We start from the raw sequence: 13,904 nt of genomic DNA, 5'->3' as shown, positions 1-13,904 counted from the left end.
TTTTCTTCCACAGTGCGAAATGAGCCTCGATACCAAAAAACAGCTCGCAAAGGGCTACGAAGCCCGCAATATGCAATATGGAGGCAGGCGTAAGGTTGTGCAACTGGAGGCCGTAAAACTCCGGGAGCCCCCGGAGAAACGGATGAATTGGAAATCCGAGCCCTCTTATCAAATAAGGGACAAGGCATACCCGCTCTCCTTTGGAGGGATTGGGAACACTCTCCGGTTGCTCTCCACCATTATAGGTGGCGAGCCCGGCTCGAACCGGGACCATGTAGGCCGGGGGGAGTAATCCCTTGGCTTGGAGCGCCACTAGCTCGCTGTGCGAGACGGAGCATCTCTCCCAATCTCCAGGCTGAGGACTGGGGGCGAGAGGAGGAGATGCATCGACCGGCCATGATGGAATGGATCTCTGTCAAATGTGCTCCGATGAAAGCTCGCGAAGGGAAGATGGTGTGATTGGGAACTAAATCCCCGTCTCTTTTATAGGCAGCTCATTTGCACAGCTAGAGGGGTAAATGAAAAAACACCCTGGCTTTTCGCATTCGTTTGACACGTGGAAGATGGCCATTATTGGGCACAGAAGCCAAGGAGCGCAACATTCACAAGAAGTCGGACACTATTCCACAGGTATATGGAGTTTGGTGAAGAACCTGCCTTGCAATGCTGAAGACAAATCTGCCCGCCGGACTCATCGTCATTGAAGCCTGGTTCGGGGGCTACTGAGGGAGTCCCGGATTAGGGGGTCTCCGGATAGCCGAACTATAACCTTTGACCGGACTCCTGGACTATGAAGATACAAGATTGAAGACTTCGTCCCGTGTCCGGATGGGACTTTCCTTGGCGTGGATGGCAAGCTTGGCGATACGGATATGTAGATCTCCTCCCATTGTAACCGACTCTGTGTAACCCTAGCCCTCTCCGGTGTCTATATAAACCAGAGGGTTTTAGTCCGTAGGATGAACAACAATCATACCATAGGCTAGCTTCTAGGGTTTAGCCTCTCTAACTCGTGGTAGATCTACTCTTGTACTACCCATATCATCAATATTAATCAAGCAGGAGTAGGGTTTTACCTCCATCGAGAGGGCTCGAACCTGGGTAAAAACATCGTGTCCCTTGTCTCCTGTTACCATCCGCCTAGACGCACAGTTCGGGACCCCCTACCCGAGATCCGCCGGTTTTGACACCGACACGACCCTTTTCTTCCCGCCGGAGGAGGGGACTTTAGATTCACGTCCCCTATTATCCTCCTTCATGGAGACATCAATTCCGCCGGTTTGGATGTATAAAGTGTGAAGCTCGCCCTTGGCTTCTCTATGCCTCCCTTCGTCTTCTTCTGATGGCACTTGATAAGGTGCGCGCTCGAGCATCCTGGTTAGCACGGGGTTCGGCGAGCCTTCAGGAAGAGGGGCCGGACACCTAATCCTCTCTGCCTTTTTAGCCAAGCCTGGACACGGATAATTCTCAGAATAATGTTATGATAAAGCATGAACAATGTGTTTGGTTGTGGAGTTACTTACTTGGGTGTCTGGATGATTGCAGTTCAAGCCCGCATCCTCGATGGTGTCCAGACACTTTGTTCGTGATCCGAAGAATAACCTATACATCCCTTCGAGCATCATGCCGAAGAAGTGATGAATGGTTCGCGGTCCTTCTGGGTTGAACTCCCACATACGGAGAGGTCGACGTTTGCACGACAGGACCCGACGAACTAACATTACTTGAATTATTTTGATGAGGCTGACATCCCTCTCAAGAAGATCCCGAATGCAGCTCTGCAATGTCGGTACGTCATTAGCAGGCCCCTAGTCCAGTACCTTGTTGACCCATGATGCCAGTTGAGGCGGAGGGCCTGAGCGGAAGGCTGGGGCGGCCGCCCACTTTGTGCCTCGAGGAGCGGTGATGTAGAACCACTCCCGTTGCCATAAGACGGACACCTTCGGGAAGGAACCCTTTGGCCATGTGGCGTCGGTGCCCTTGCTTATTACAGCGCCTCCGCACTCTGCGTGACGCCCATCGATCATCTTCAGCGTCACATTGAATGTCTTAAGCCATAAACCAAAGTGTGTGGTAATGCGGAGGAAGGCTTCACACATGACGATAAATGACGAGATATGAAGAATGGAGTCCGGAGCTAGATCATGAAAGTCTAGCCCGTAATAGAACATGAGCCCTCTAACAAAAGGATCAAGACTAAAGCCTAACCCTCGGAGGAAGTGGGAAACAAATACGACACTCACGTTGGGTTTGGAGTGGGGATGACCTGCCCTTGCGCAGGCAGCCTATGCAGGATGTCAGCGGTCAGATACCTGGCTCCCCTAAGCTTCTTGATGTCCTCCTCTGTGACAGAGGAGACCGTCCACCAGCCTTGAAGGTTGGATCCGGACATGATTGAAGGTCCGAAGCGCTTAAGCCTGAGCCTTGGGTGTTGGAACTCGAGGTAGGGGAAGAATAAAGATAGAGCGTGGGAAGGTAAGGACATTCCTTGATCCCTTTATAAAGGTGATGAATATCAAGCGTCCCCGTGTGACCATTTGGAACCTGCCTAAAATTGAGGAGTCATATTAACAAACACGGTTGGGTTACCCACGCCCGTATTGATGAGAATCCCGCAATAAGGGGACACAATCTCTGCTTCGACAAGACGTGCCAAGGAAGCCACCTCGCAATATGTGCATTTGATGGTTGTTGAAAAAACGGTTCGAATAATAACTGGCCATGGCGTGATGTCACGCTACGAAAAGTTCTCAGCAGATTAGATTTGTGGAATATTGTTCTCTCTATGGTGGTATGTGGAATTTGTTTTGCAAAGCTGGACACGAGTCTCGTGTTCAAAATCTTCTATGGAGTATTCGAAGAAGGAACCCGCCTTGCAATGCCGAAGACAATCTGCGTGTCGGACTCATCGTCATTGAAGCCTGGTTCAGGGGCTACTAAGGGAGTCCTAGATTAGGGGGTATTCGGATAGTTGGACTATATACATTGGCCGGACTGTTGGACTATGAAGATACAAGATTGAAGACTTCGTCCCGTGTCCGGATTGGACTCTCCTTGGCGTGGAAGGCAAGCTTGGCAATTCGGATGTATAGATCTCCTTCTCTGTAACCGACTCTGTGTAACCCTAGCCTCCTCCGGTGTTTATATAAACTGGAGGGTTTAGTCCGTAGGACAAGAACAATCATATCATAGGCTAGCTTCTAGGGTTTAGCCTCTACGATCTCGTGGTAGATCAACTCTTGTAATACTCATATCATCAAGATCAATCAAGCAAGAAGTAGGGTATTACCTCCGTCGAGAGGGCCCGAACCTGGGTAAATATCATGTCCCCCACCTCCTGTTACCATTATCCTTAGACCCACAGTTCGGGACCCCCTACCCGGGATCCACCGGTTTTTACACCGACAGCTGCCTTTGCGCCCACCATGGAGTGAGGTCTGCATGAAATTTTATTGCCACACAAGGCTTGTCTATTTTGCTCTACATGTTTAGTTCCATTGTGTACAATAACTAACATGCATAGGAATAAAACATTGTGAGATTATGTAAGGAGTGCATGCACAAATCCAGAGTGATGGTAGCAAACTGTGGATAGACCCAAAACCAATGATAGGAGGCAGATAATAGCTTTAGTTAAAAATAACGATAATGGCTCCTTTAATGTTTGTTTCCACCCAACATGAAACTCATAGTAGACACTCGAGATTAACAAGATAGTAGATAGATAGTATTGATTGCTGCCCCAATATGTACCCCACAACCATTTAAAAACTCGAGTTTGAGCATTAGTTTGGACCTGACTCGGAGTCTAATAGGCGAACATGACGATAGAGTAGCATGTCATCATATTAAGCAATGCATAACGTAAGCAGACACGAAAAAGTGCGACCTCTCTTGCGGACCCGTGTAGTCCTCAAGGTCATCTTCCCAGTTGATGATGGTAATGCAGTTCTCGTGGCTGCCAGCAGCGGGGAAGAAGATTTGAGGCGGCGAAAGACAGTCTGGAGGGCGGATCCCTGCAGTGGTGAACCCTTCCATCGTTGGAGCAGCTGAGCTAGGGTGGAACACATCGCGGCAGGAGTGGGACAAACCACACAAGGTTTTCTTTGACACATATCTATAACAGAAGTAATTGTGTAAGGGCTTGTTTGAATTTGAGGATTCTAACAATGCAGGGATAGGAAATACACAGGAATAGGATAGGAATGCACATGCAAAATAGAGAATTTAAAAACACAGGATTTCTTCCAATCTGGGTGTTTGGTTCACAAGAATTGGAAGATCACAGGATGCAAACAAGCATGGTGAGATTAAGCCAAACCACAAGAAAATGTACGGTTACAATGCTATTATGCTACTATCTCTTAGTCTTGTGCTTCATGAATAGGAATTTGAAAAGGAGGACAAGTGGATATTCAAATTCCTATGGTTTTTCTTTGAAGGAGACACTAAAGGAACAAATCTTACAGTTTTGCTTTGCTCCATTCCTTTGAACCAAATGCATGAATAGTAGTACCATAGGAAACATTCCAATTCCTATGTTTTTCCTTCACTTTTCGTTTCAAGCACTGGCGATTCTAGTAGGCAGGCTTGAGTAGGGAAAAGCCTACACTCAAAAAATGTTTTTGTGCTACTTCTACTACTTTGGACCTGTACGCCACGGACACACTCGACGGTGGTCGTTACTGCTGGCGGGATCTGGACTTGCCCCAGAGATCAATACTAGTCTTTCATGCGCACTTTTTCCTCACTCATGCGCACCCAGGACCAACTTCCAGGTCAGTCACCCATCCTGAAATTACTCCAAGCTGAGCATGCTTAACTTTGGAGTTCTATCCAAATGGGTTTCCAGACAAGAAGGAATTCCTTATTGATATGAGTAGTCTATGATCCTAATAATCCAAGATCTCACATACACCCCCACTCAGAGGAACTGACGTCCTCGTCGGGCCACCTGAACGTTCCCTCTTGGCACATTCGTATGTGCATCTAGTCCGGCACATGTGCCATGTTGTGTGCCACGCCAGTTCACAAACGTCATGCACAACATGACCGCGCACCTGTCCGCAAACATCTGTGTAACCGCGAGGGTCGATGATACGTCTCCAATGTATCTATAATTTTTTATTGTTCCATGCTATTATATTATCATTCTTGGATGTTTTGTAATCATTTTATAGTCATTTTATATCATTTTTGTTACTAACCTATTGACATAGTGTCCAATGCCAGTTGCTGTTTTCTGCATGTTTTTTACATCGTAGGAAATCAATACCAAACAGAGTCCAAACGCAGCGAAAATTTTTGTGGATTTTTTTGGGCTAGAAGACATCTAGTGGGCCAGGAACGCACCTGAGAGGAGCTCCGAGGGGAGCACAACTCACCAGGGCCCGCCTGGGGGCGCAGGCGCGCCCTAGTGGGTTCTGCCCTCCCTGTTGGCCTCCCGCACCGCATCTTTGCTCTATAAATACCCCAATATTCCAGAAACCCTAGGGGAGTTGTCGAAAATCAATTCCAGCCGCCGCAGAGTCCAGAAACACCAGATCCAATCTAGACACCATCTCAGAGGGGTTCATCATGTCCATTGGTGCCTCTCTGATGATGCGTGAGTAGTTCCTTGTAGACCTACGGGTCCGTAGTTAGTAGCTAGATGGCTTCCTCTCTCTCTCTCTCTCTCTCTCTCTCTCTCGATTATCAATACAATGGTCTCTTGGAGATCCATATGATGTAAGTCTTTTTGTGGTGTGTTTGTTGGGACCCGATGAACTTTGAGTTTATGATTAGATTTATGTTTTTATCTATGAAAGTTACTTGAGTCTTCTTTGATCTCTTCTATGCACGATTGATTATAGCCTCGTATTTCTTCTTTGATATTTGGATTTTTTTGGCCAACTTGATCTATTTATCTTGCAATGGGAAGAGGTGCTTTGTGATGGGTTCGATCTTAGTGCTTGATCCCAGTGATAGAAAGGGAAACGACATGTATGTAGCATTTCTATTAAGGATAACAAGATGGGGTCTATTTCTACATAAATAGATCTTCTGTACATCATGTCATCATTCTTATTGCATTACTCTGTTTTTTCATGAACTTAATACACTAGATGCATGCTGGATAGCGGTCGATGTGTCGAGTAATAGTAGTAGATGCAGGCAGGAGTCGGTCTACTAATCTTGGACGTGATGCCTTTATAATTATCATTTCCTAGATGTCGTCATGATTATTTGAAGTTCCATCAATTGCCCAACAGTAATTGTTTTCCCACCGTTTGCTATTTTCTCGAGAGAAGCCACTAGTGAAACCTACGACCCCCGGGTCTCTTTTCATCATTTGTGCCTTTGTGATCTATTTTCCTTTGCTTTTTATTTTCAAATCTATTAAACCAAAAATAAAAAAATACCTTGCTGCAATTTATTTATTCCACGATCTATTTATCCTATCTACCACTTTTATCTCACGTTATTTGCCTATCTTGAGGCACCATACCCAAAAGGGATTGACAACCCCTTTAACACGTCGGGTTGCGAGTATTTGTTATTTGTGTGCAGGGGCTGTTTACGTGCTGTGAGGAGATTCTCCTACTGGTTCTATAATCTTGGTCTCATCACTGAGGGAAATACCTACCTTTGCTATACTGCATCATCCCTTCCTCTCTGGGGAAATACCGACGTAGTTCTAGCATAAATCAAAAGGAATTTTTGGCGCCGTTGCTGGGGAGGATCTTCAACATAAACCAGGTTCCTAATCACAAATCTCATCTCCTCACAATTTACATTATTTGCCATTTGCCTCTCGTTTTCCTCTCCCCCACTTCACAAAAATTTGTCGTTTTATTCGCCCTCTTTTTCGTTCGCCGTTTTCTCGTCAGATATGTTTTTGAGTGCAATCTTGTTGTGAAGTCATCGTGACTCAAGAAAAGACCAAGTTGTGTGATTTCTCAAATGGCAACAACAATTATTTTATTAGCAATCCGATTCCTCCTCCCACCACTAGTGCGGAGTCTTGTGATATTAATACTGCTTTGATGAATCTTGTTATGCCGGTACTCCTAATGAGAATGCCGCGTCCCATCTTAACACATTCGTGGAATTATGCGATATGCAAAAGAAAATAGATGTGGACAAGTATGTTGTGAATTTGAAATTATATCCATTTTCTTTGCGAGATCTTGCAAAAATTTTGTTTTCTTCTTTGCCTCGCAATAGTATCGATTCTTGGAACAAATGCAAGGATTCTTTTATTACTAAATATTTTCCACCCGCAAAAATTATTTCCCTTAGAACCCAGATCATGAATTTCAAGCAATTGAACATGAGCATGTTGCACAATCTTGGGAAAGGATGAAATTGATGCTAAGGATTTGCCCAACTCATGGTTTAAATCTTTGGATGGTCATATAAAAAAATTATGCGGGGTTGAATTTTGTTTCTCGCAATCTTTTAGATTTTGCCGGGGGGAGGGGTACTTTTATGGAAATTAATTTGGGTGAAGCTACTGAATTGCTAGACAATATTATGGCCAGTTACTCACAATGGCATACCAAAAGAGCTCCTACTAGTAAAAAAGTCAATTCGGTAGAAGAAATAAATTCTTTGAGTGAAGAAGTTGATGCTCTTATGAAGTTGGTTGTTAATAAAAGTGCTCCTATTGATTTTAATGATGTGCCTTTGTCTACTTTGATTGAGCAAAATAGTGATGCCATGGATGTGAATTTTATCTCGCGAAGCAATTTCAATAACAATGCTTATAGAGGTAATTTTAATTCTAGGCCTTTTCCTAGTAATTCCTCTAATAATTATGGTAATCCTACTTATAATAATAATAGAAACATCTCTGATCTTGAGAAAAATATTAAAGAATTAATCAATACTCAGAAAGCTTTCAATACTTCGATAGAAGAAAAGTTGAATAAAGTTGATGATTGTCTAGAAGTATTGATAGAATTTCTCATGATGTCAAAATTCTCATGAAGGAAATTTTGTGCCTAAAGTTGTAGAATCAATTAAAGCTCTTTATGTTTCTATGGATGAAAGTAAGGAAAGAATCACTATGCTTAGAGCTAAAAGAGAATTTTTAGAAAGAGTGTTTTCTAGTGATTACTTTCATAAAAGTGACGAAGATCTTAAAATGATTGGTGTTTCTTCTATTGATTCTTTATTTAGTAAAATTAAGATTGATGAAAAAGGGACTGGAGAAGAGTCGACTTTAGTTAGAAGGCGTCCCTATGATTCGGAGGGTCAAAATATTGTTGAAAAAATTGATAAAAGTGGGTTTGAAGAGGGTCAAGACTTTAACTAGTGATGTGCCCACTATTTTGGATTACAAAGACTTTAATTATGATAGTTGCTCCTTGGTTGATTGTATTTCTTTGTTGCAATCCATGATAAATTAACCCCATGCTTATGAACAAAATAAAGCTTCTACTAAACATATTGTTGATGCCATGATGAAAGCTTTTGAAGAAAAAATGGAATTAGAAGTTTCAATTCCTAGAAAAATGCATGATTAGTCGGAACCTACTATCAAAGTCAATATTAAAAATTATGAGTCTTTTGCTTTATGTGACATGGGTGCTAATGTTTCTACAATTCCGAAATCTTTATGTGATGTGGTTGGTCTTACCAATATTGAAGAATGCTCTTTAAGTTTTCACTTGGCAGATTCTACTATTAAAAAGACTATGGGAAGGATTAATGATGTTCTTATTCTTGCAAATAGGAATTATGTGCCCATAGATTTTATTGATCTTGAGATTGATTGTAATCCATCTTGTGTAATTATTCTTGGTAGACCATTTTTATGTACTATTGGTGTCGTGATTGATATGAGAGAAGGCAATATTAAATTTCAATTTCCACTAAGGAAGGTTATGGAACACTTTTCTAGAACAAGATTTAGGCCACCATATGAATCAATCATTAGGGCATCATATGAATCTAGAACTAAAGATGACAACACTTATATCCCATGCGTTACGCCTAGCTAGGGGCGTAAAATGATAGCGCTTGTTGGGAGGCAACCCAACTTGTATCTTTTTGCTTTTTCGTTTTCTTGATGTTTTCAATAAATTACACAATTATACCTCTGGTTAGATGTGTTTTTGTGGTATAAATTAGTGTTTGTGCCAAGCAAGACCTTTGGGATGATTTGGGTGAAAGTTGATTTGATCTTCCTGAAAAACTAAAACTTTTGCGCTCATCAAATTATTTTTGATTTTTATCAAAAGATTGATTTTGAGTTAATTCATTTTGTAGAAGATTAGTAAAAAAATTATTCACGTCTTCCAAAATTTTCAGAATTTTTGGAGTTACAGAAATATTTGAAGTAGTCAGATTGCTACAGACTGCTCTGTGTTTGACAAATTCTGTTTTCTTTGCGTTGTGTGCTTGTTTTGATGATTCTATGGTTTTGTTTGATGATTTTTTGCCATAGAAAAGTTGGAATACAGTAGATATAATTCAAAAATAAAATATGAATAGGTTTGCAATAGTACTTATTGTAGTGGTTTGCTTTCTTATACTAACGCATCTCACGAAGGTTTTGTTGAGTTTTGTGTGATTGAAGTTTTCAAGTTTTGGGTGATCTTATGATGGATGAAGGAATAAGGGTTAGAAATTTCTAAGCTTGGGGATGCCCGAGGAACCCCAAGATAATATTCAAGAAGTAGCAAGCAACTAAGCTTGGGGATTCCCCGAGTGACATCCCCTCTTTCTTCTAACAACCATCGGTATTTTACTTGAAACTATATTTTTATTCGTCACATATTATGAGTTTTGCTTGGAGCGTCTTGTATGATATGAGTCTTTGCTTATCTTTATTTGTGTTTTAAGTCTTGAATCCTTGCTAGACACACATTTTTGAGAAAGAAAAAAAATTATGCTATGCTTGCTCCTATGCTTCACTTAAATTTTTAGAGCCATGGAATTGCTCTAGTGCTTCACTTGTATCTTTTTGAGCATGGTGTACTTTGTTATTTTTGGAGAAATTCTCTCATGCTTCACTTAGATTTATTTGGGAGTTAGTATTTTTTTTAGAAATTCTCTCTTGCTTCACTTAGATTATTTTGAGAGAAAGAAATATTATGCTCATGATCTTCACTTATATTTGTTTGAGCTCATCAAAAGCAACATATAAAAATAGTCCCAAAGTGATAAATATCCAAGGAGGATATAATAAAAACTTTCATGAAGATCATTGGACAAAATAAACTTGATTCTTAGTAATGGTTTTGAGATACAAGTCCACTATACCTACCTATATGTGGTATTTCCATGCCGTTATAAGCAAATTTCCATGTGCCATCTCTATTTTTCAAAATAAATTTCTCTTTTGTGTGCTCTACCGCTCGCGAGGCGGTGAGGGGTGGCCAATATTTTCCATGCTAGATGTGTTATTCTCACGATGAGTGTTTATTCACTTGTCATTGCACGAGAGAATGGAAAAGGTATTAGGGATGCCTAGTCCTGAAATAAAAAATGAATTTACTTCATGTTGTCAAATAATAAATTCCTTCGGAAGTGTTGGTATGGAGGGCACCCGTGGATACGGTTAGCCATGGAAAGTGAAAGTAACGGTGGAAAAAGGAATAAACTTTATTTTCTGTTTGGGAATCGCCTATGATGTATCTAGCATGGAAAGTGTTGGGAGCTCTAAGTCGTTCTCATGGGTGGGAAAAGTATGCCTCTCAAAATGTTTTTATCTCTCAATTTTTGCTTTGACCTCTGGCACCTCTACAAATCCCTACTTCCCTCTACAAAGGGCCTGTTTTTACTTATGCTATTTTTAAATTTGAGTCTCCATCTTCTCTTATAAAGCACCAACTAAGGGGCACTATTATCGTATTTGAGCATTGGGTGTAGCTAATATTCAAGTGTGTTTCATGAATTGATCAATGATTGAGCTTAATGGGCTAGGGATAACTTGCTTTAGTGTTGAAATTTTGAAAGATATGATTTCTTGTTAGTATGCTTGAGTATTAAAGTCTTCATGTCAAAACTAGACTATTGCTTTGAACCATATAAAAGTCCAAATGTCCATGCTATAAAGAAAAGAAATGTGATGAACATGTTAGGCACAATTCCACATCAAAAATTCTGTTTTTATCATTTACCTACTCGAGGACGAGCAGTAATTAAGCTTGGGGATGTTGTTACGTCTCCAACGTATCTATAATCTTTTATTGTTCCATGTTGTTACCTTATCATTCTTGGATGTTTTACAATCATTTTATATCATTTTTTGGTACTAACCTATTGACATAGTGCCCAGTGCCAGTTGCTGTTTTCTGCATGTTTTTTACATCGCGGGAAATCAAAACCAAACGGAGTCCAAACACAATGAAACATTTTCTGGATTTTTTGGGCCAGAAGACATCTAGTGGGCCATGAACGCACCTGGGGGGAGCTCCGATGGGAACACAACCCACCAGGGCACGCCTGGGGGCCTAGGCGCCCCAGTGGGTTGTGCCCTCCTCACTGGCCTCCCGTACTGCCTCTTTGCTCTATAAATACCCCAATATTCCGGAAACCCTAGGGGAGTCAACGAAAATCAATTCCAGCCACTGCAAAAGCCAAAAACACGAGATCCAATCTAGACACCATCTCGGAGGGGTTCATCATGTCCATTGGTGCCTCTCCGATGATGCGTGAGTAGTTCTTTGTAGACCTACGGGTCCTTAGTTAGTAGCTACTACCTCCGTCCGGGTTTATTGGTCCTCATTGTATTTCGTGCCAAATTTTGACCATAGATTAAACTAACAAAATGTTCACGCATGTCACCAAACATTATATTTTTGAAAACTATGTTCAAATATGAATCCAATGAGATAATTTCTCTTGACATGCATTAACATTTTGTTAGTTAAATTTTTAGTCAAAATTTGGCACAAACTACAAAGGGGACCTATAAACCAGGACGGAGGTAGTAGATGGCTTCCTCTCTCTCTCTCTCTCTTGATTATCAATACAATGGTCTCTTGGAGATCCATATGATGTACGTCTTTTTGCGGTGTGTTTGTTGGGATCCGATGAACTTTGAGTTTATGATCAGATCTATGTTTTTATCGATGAAAGTTATTTGAGTCTTCTTTGATCTCTTATATGCATGATTGATTATAGCCTCGTATTTCTTCTCCGATATTTGGGTTTTGTTTGGCCAACTTGATCTATTTATCTTGCAATGGGAAGAGGTGCTTTGTGATGGGTTCGATCCTACGGTGCTTGATCCTAGTGAAAGAAAGGGAAATGACACGTATGTATTGTTGCTATTAAGTATAACAAGATGGGTTCTATTTCTACATAAATAGATCTTGTCTACATCATGTCATCGTTCTTATTGCATTACTCTGTTTTTCCATGAACTTAATACACTAGATGCATGCTGGATAGCGGTCGATGTATGGAGTAATAGTAGTAGATGCAGGCAGGAGTCGGTCTACTAATCTTGGACGTGGTACCTATATAATGATCATTGCCTGGATATCGTCATGATTATTTGAAGTTCTATCAGTTGCCAACAGTAAAAAATTTCCACGGTTTGCTATTTTGTCGAGAGAAGCCACTAGTGAAACCTACGGCCCCGGGTCTCTTTTCATCATATTTGCCTTTGCGATCTATTTTCCTTTGCTTTTATTTTCAAATCTATTAAACCAAAAATACAAAAATACCTTTCTGCAATTTATTTATTCCGCGATCTATTTATCCTACCTACCACTTTTATCTCACGTTATTTGCCTATCTTGAGGCGCCGTACCCGAAAGGGATTGACAACCCCTTTAACACGTCAGTTTGCGAGTATTTGTTATTTGTGTGTAGGGGCTGTTTACGTGGTGTGAGGAGGTTCTCCTACTGGTTCGATAACCTTGGTCTCATCACTGAGAGAAATACCTACCTTCGCTATAATGCATCATCCCTTCCTCTTTGGGGAAATATCGACGTAGTTCTAGCAGACATCAGTCGGCTCTGATACCTACTTGTAACGCCCCGGACACACCCGCTGGTGGTCGTTAATCCTGGCGGGATCTAGACTGGCCCCACAGATCAATATTAGTCTTTCCTGCGCACTTTATTCTCACTTGTGCGCAATCGGGACCAACTTCCCGGTCGGTCACCCATCCTGAAATTACTCCAATCTAAGCATGCTTAACTTTGGAGTTCTGTCCGAATGGGCTTCCGAAAAAGAAGGACTTCCTTATTGATATGAGTAGTCTATCATCCCTAATAAGCCAAGCTATCACAGGACCCATGCCACTACCCTACTAGCTCAACTCCCATGCCCATCTACAAATGCACAGCTCAAACGTTTAGAGATAAGTAATGATGGCGTTCAAGAGAGTCCATCACAGATAGCTAAGTTCCCTGTTACCTCACTGCTTGTCATATAGTAGGAGAAACTAATTGTATTTCATGTCACTACATGTGCTTAGTGGATAATATATATAACATGTAGAGTAAAAAAGCGATACAACAAGGTTACAACCTCTTTCGAGAAGCCATGTCGATCTCAGCATGATTTGGTTGGTCAGTGAGGATGCTCCAGCTGATTTGGCTGTCGAAGGAGGGGAATAAGATCTTAGGCGTCTGGAGATGGAGCCCGGGGTACTGCTCTGCTATGATCGAGGGTTTTGTCGTTGGAGCAGCTCCAGTGAGTTGTACGACAGCAAGGCTGAAGCAGGACAAGAGAGACAATGTTAACCCGAGTGGAATTCTAATAGCTTCTCCAATAGATGACGTAAAATACATAACCACAAAGTCCTAGATGTAAAATACATCAAGTGCTCATCTCTGAACTTAACTACCGAAACTGAATTTAACTGTCAAAACTGAATTTTTCTATCAAAACTGAATTTTACTGTCGAAACTGAACACACTAGTAGCAGAAAAGTAGTAGCAGCAGCAGCGCCCGG

Source organism: Triticum aestivum, chromosome 1B (genome assembly GCF_018294505.1).
Source record: "Triticum aestivum cultivar Chinese Spring chromosome 1B, IWGSC CS RefSeq v2.1, whole genome shotgun sequence".
Lineage (NCBI taxonomy): Eukaryota > Viridiplantae > Streptophyta > Magnoliopsida > Poales > Poaceae > Triticum > Triticum aestivum.
Note: the sequence above shows the minus strand (reverse complement) of the source record.